We start from the raw sequence: 5,184 nt of genomic DNA, 5'->3' as shown, positions 1-5,184 counted from the left end.
CCAGAAGGGTACAAGTGTGCCAACCAATTGTAGAGGGCCACGTAGCAGAGAGCTGTATAATTTGAAAGCCAATGAAACGTTGTGTATTTTCATGACACGGAAGATAACTTGCTCTAGGGGTGGACATAGCTTTACACCTGACCTTAGAGACCCAATCACAGTCCAGTCCCCATAGAAAGTATACGTAGATGTTCCCCTTAAGCCTATTACATCCCTTAGTAGGCTTTCTTATTTTACCACGTAGCATGATGTCAATGATGATGAGTTTTTGTTATAAATATGTGTTTTTTGATGTAAATCATTGTGAGAATGCTTGTGCGGCGTCCGTTGATGCCCGTTGTACTCCCTGTTTTAGACAATTTCAATTAAAACAGTTGTGTTTTGCCAAACTTCCTGAGTCGGTCTGATTATTGATGTCTGAGTAAGAACTGCATCCCCATCCATCCCTGATAGCGTTACCTCGTCTTAAAGGGCCTACGGGTTCACCACTCTCCGGTCCCACTACGCTTGCCACCGGTGTTTCCCTACACCCAAGTTTCCCCTTGTACCTGATTGCAGGTGGGCGATACCTTGAAGCTACTTGGGCTCGTTCTGTCACTACACCCAACAGTGCAGTCCTGCTGTGGTCAGCTTTGGCTGTTCACTGTATGAATACCCTGCAGTCTTTATATGCACGAGTTTGCCAATGTCTGTAAAAATCAGGCTACCAGTTCAATCCTTGCTCTCTCTTCTGTTCTCTCTGCTTCTCTAGGTAAAAGGCGGTGAGGGCCAGGTGCGGAGGCCACACACACACGCAAACGCACACACACACACACACAAGTACAGTGAATACAACTAAGGGCTCCGGGTTATAGCTTGTATGCTACGGGTTCCTTTGTCTTCTTATTTACCTCGAAGATTGCAGGACCAGTGATAGCAGGACCAGTGATTTCAGGACCAGTGATTGTAGCCTAAAAGAGAATGGCAGGTAAGTCTGGTTAATCGGCTGATGTCTGGTTGGGATCCAGGATGGGGTGAACAGCTGCTGCTGTGAGCAGGTAAGTGGCCGAGCTCCCCTTATGCTGCAGACATGGTGGGGCACGTGCCAGACACAGGGCGTGGCCTATACAGCCCTGTTCCGAGATGGCGCCTGCGATGTCCAGATCCCACGAGACTTCCCAGTCCTTGCAGGACTTCAGCCGCTATGGCTTTGTGTTGCCTGTGCTTTCTCCTCCACTAGGGTGACTAGACGTTGTGGTTTTGCTGCGACTGTTCTGGAATTGGAATCTCTCTCCCCTTTCTCAAGATTATGTTTCCATTGAAACTGCAGTGGTCCTGGTTTTTGGTAGTAGGTGTTCATAGCTGGCAGCAGGAATGCACAATCTTGCACAGAAGAAATGCTGCATTTTACGAATTAAGATAGTGGTAGTTTGTGATAAAGTAATGTAATTTTAATATGTGTTTATTTCACCAGTAACACTTAAACCTTTTCCTCCAAACGCTACTGAAGTGTAATGCATTGACAGCCTCTTTCAAGAGTTAGTCCTACTTTTGTGCTCGCTTCAGCAGCACATATACTAAAATTGGAACGATACAGAGAAGATTAGCATGGCCCCTGCGCAAGGATGACACGCAAATTCGTGAAGCGTTCCATAAAAAAAAAAAGAAAAAATAAAAATAAAAAAATAAAAGAGTTAGTCCTACTTTTATGTTATTAACCCAAGTTCAGGCTGCACTCAGTTGCCCCTGTGCAAGGATTTACATTGATTGTAAATGTGGTACCGCTAGGGACGGTGTAGGATAGCCTGGACATGGAAACATTGAAACTAGATCAAACAATCACACCACACCCCAACCGCAGCTGCCTCTAACTTCACTCAAAGTGGTTCAGCAGAGCCTAGTAAGACCAGACTTGGTGTTCATCCTTCTGCTGTACAATTATTGTTTAATCATCAAAATGTTTGTGGCTCTGTTTTCCAGCATACATGTGTTGATACATGGAGTCCAACTTCTAACGATTCTTATCAGACATTTGAACATGTCAACTCACATATTAGTATACATGGGCGGAGGCTTCCCACGTCCCATTCACATGGAAAGCAAGAGACATTAAAGGTCGAGTATATGACCCTGGTCAGTGAGTCCATTAAAGCAGACGCAATGGTCATAAATAGACACCATAAGGCATTGCCCTGTACCAGCACGTGTTTCCACCCTATTTGAAGGTCTTTCTCAAGGCTGATTAGAACTAAATCAAATTACACTGTTATCAATGAAACAGAATTAAAGCAAATGATCGAATGGCCACATTGTGCATGTGATCCCCTAAAGTAGCAGATTGCAGCACCCCGATATTCCACTTGATGTTGTATGGAGCAGAGCTGTATTGCCTTCAATCCATTCAATGTTCCTGGTGTATTACAATTTTAGCAGGAAATGTCCTTACATCCAATGGAACCTTCATTCAAATTTGAAAATGAACATAATTGAAACGTGAGTTCCTCTATGTACAGAGCCACTGTTTGGGTAGTGAAATGTGAGTTCCTCTGTGTACAGAGCCACTGTTTGGGCAGTGAAAGGTGAGTTCCTCTGTCTACAGAGCCACTGTTTGGGCAGTGAAAGGAGAGTTCCTCTTTGTACAGGGCCACTGATTGGGCAGTGAAAGTCGAGTTCCTCTTTGCACAGGGCCACTGTTTGGGCAGTGAAAGGTGAGTTCCTCTGTGTACAGGGCCACTGTTTGGGCAGTGAAGGGTGAGTTCCTCTTTGTACAGGGCCACTGTTTGGGTAGTGAAGGGTGAGTTCCTTTATGCACAGGGCCACTATTTGGGCAGTGAAAGGTGAGTTCCTCTGTGCACAGGGCCACTGTTTGGGCAGTGAAAGGTGAGTTCCTCTTTGCACAGGGCCACTGTTTGGGCAGTGAAAGGTGAGTTCTTCTTTGCACAGAGCCACTGTTTGGATAGTGAACGGTGAGTTCTTCTGTGTACAGAGCCACTGTTTGGGCAGCGAAAGGTGAGTTCCTCTGAGTACAGAGCCACTGTTTGGGCAGTGAAATGGTGAGTTCCTTTGTGTACAGAGCCACTGTTTGGACAGTGAGAGGTGAGTTCTTCTTTGCACAGAGCCACTGTTTGGGTAGTGAAGGGTGAGTTCCTCTATGCACAGGGCCACTATTTGGGCAGTGAAAGGTGAGTTCCTCTGTGCACAGGGCCACTGTTTGGGCAGTGAAAGGTGAGTTCCTCCTTGCACAGGGCCACTGTTTGGTCAGTGAAAGGTGAGTTCCTCGGTGTACAGGGCCACTGTTTGGGCAGTGAAAGAGGAGTTCCACTTTGCACAGGGCCACTGTTTGGGCAGCGAAAGGTGAGTTCTTCTTTGCACAGAGCCACTGTTTGGATAGTGAACAGTGAGTTCCTCTGTGTACAGAGCCACTGTTTGGGCAGTGAAATGGTGAGTTCCTTTGTGTACAGAGCCACTGTTTGGACAGTGAAAGGTGAGTTCCTCTTTGTACAGGGCCACTGCTTGGGCAGTGAAAGGCGAGTTCCTCTTTGCACAGAGCCACTGGTTGGACAGTGAAAGGTCAGTTCCTCCATGTACAGAGCCACTGTTTGGGCAGTGATAGGTGAGTTCCTCTGTGTACAGAGCCACTGTTTGGGCAGTGAAATGTGAGTTCCTACGTGTACAGAGCCACTGTTTGGGCGGTGAAAGGTGAGTTCCTCTGTGTACAGGGCCACTGTTTGGGCAGTGAAAGAGGAGTTCCACTTTGCACAGGGCCACTGTTTGGGCAGTGAAAGTCGAGTTCCTCTTTGCACAGGGCCACTGTTTGGGCAGTGAAAGTCGAGTTCCTCTTTGCACAGGGCCACTGTTTGGGCAGTGAAAGGTGAGATCATCTGTGTACAGGGCCACTGTTTAGGCAGTGAAAGGTGAGTTCCGCTGTGTACAGAGTCACTGTTTGGGTAGTGAACGGTGAGTTCCTCTGTGTACAGAGCCACTGTTTGGGCAGTGAAAGGCGAGTTCCTCTGTGTACAGAGCCACTGTTTGGGCAGCGAAAGGTGAGTACCTCTGAGTACAGAGCCACTGTCTGGGCAGTGAAAGGTGAGTTCCTCTGTGTACAGAGCCACTGTTTGGGCAGTGAAAGTCGAGTTCCTCTTTGCACAGGGCCACTGTTTTGGCAGTGAAAGGTGAGATCCTCTGTGTACAGGGCCACTGTTTGGGCAGTGAAAGGTGAGTTCCTCTGTGTACAGGGCCACTGTTTGGGCAGTGAAAGGTGAGTTCCTCTTTGTACAGGGCTACTGTTTGGGCAGTGAAGGGTGAGTTCCTCTTTGCAAAGGGCCACTATATGGGCAGTGAAAGGTGAGTTCCTCTGGGCACAGGGCCACTGTTTGGGCAGTGAAAGGTTGGTTCCTCTTTGCACAGGGCCACTGTATGGGCAGTGAAAGGTGAGTTCCTCTGTGTACAGGTCCACTGTTTGGGCAGTGAAAGGTGAGTTCCTCTGTGTACAGAGCCACTGTGTGGGCAGTGAAAGGTGAGTTCCTCTGTGTACAGGTCCACTGTTTGGGCAGTGAAAGGTGAGTTCCCCTGTGTACAGAGCCACTGTTTGTGCAGTGAAAGCAGAGTTCCTCTTTGTACAGGGCCACTGATTGGGCAGTGAAAGTCGAGTTCCTCTTTGCACAGGGCCACTATTTGGGTAGTGAAAGGTGAGGTCCTCTGTGTATCGGTCCACTGTTTGGGCAGTGAAAGGTGAGTTCCTCTGTGTTCAGGGCCACTGTTTGGGCAGTGAGAGGTGAGTTCCTCTTTGTACAGGGCCACTGTTTGGGTAGTGAAGGGTGAGTTCCTCTATGCACAGGGCCACTATTTGGGCAGTGAAAGGTGAGTTCCTCAGTGCACAGGGCCACTGTTTGGGCAGTGAAAGAGGAGTTCCACTTTGCACAGGGCCACTGTTTGGGCAGCGAAAGGTGAGTTCTTCTTTGCACATAGCCACTGTTTGGATAGTGAACAGTGAGTTCCTCTGTGTACAGAGCCACTGCTTGGGCAGCAAAAGGTGAGTTCCTCTGAGTACAGAGCCACTGTTTGGGCAGTGAAATGGTGAGTTCCTCTGTGTACAGAGCCACTGTTTGGACAGTGAAAGGTGAGTTCCTCTTTGTACAGGGCTACTGCTTGGGCAGTGAAAGGCAAGTTCCTCTTTGCACAGAGCCACTGGTTGGACAGTGAAAG

General features: G+C 48.1%; 1 non-coding gene across 1 annotated transcript; it reads left to right on the top strand.

Annotated features, from left to right (window-relative positions):
* Window positions 1-1,532: 1,532 nt before the first annotated feature.
* Window positions 1,533-1,639, top strand: LOC138496833 (U6 spliceosomal RNA). The gene has a single exon (XR_011278301.1). It is a non-coding gene; the product is annotated as a U6 spliceosomal RNA (small nuclear RNA).
* Window positions 1,640-5,184: the final 3,545 nt, after the last annotated feature.

This window comes from Ambystoma mexicanum, chromosome 10 (assembly GCF_040938575.1).
Source record: "Ambystoma mexicanum isolate Mex_15411 chromosome 10, UKY_AmexF1_1, whole genome shotgun sequence".
NCBI classification, from domain to species: Eukaryota; Metazoa; Chordata; class Amphibia; order Caudata; family Ambystomatidae; genus Ambystoma; species Ambystoma mexicanum.
This window is presented reverse-complemented; position numbering and strand designations above follow the sequence as displayed.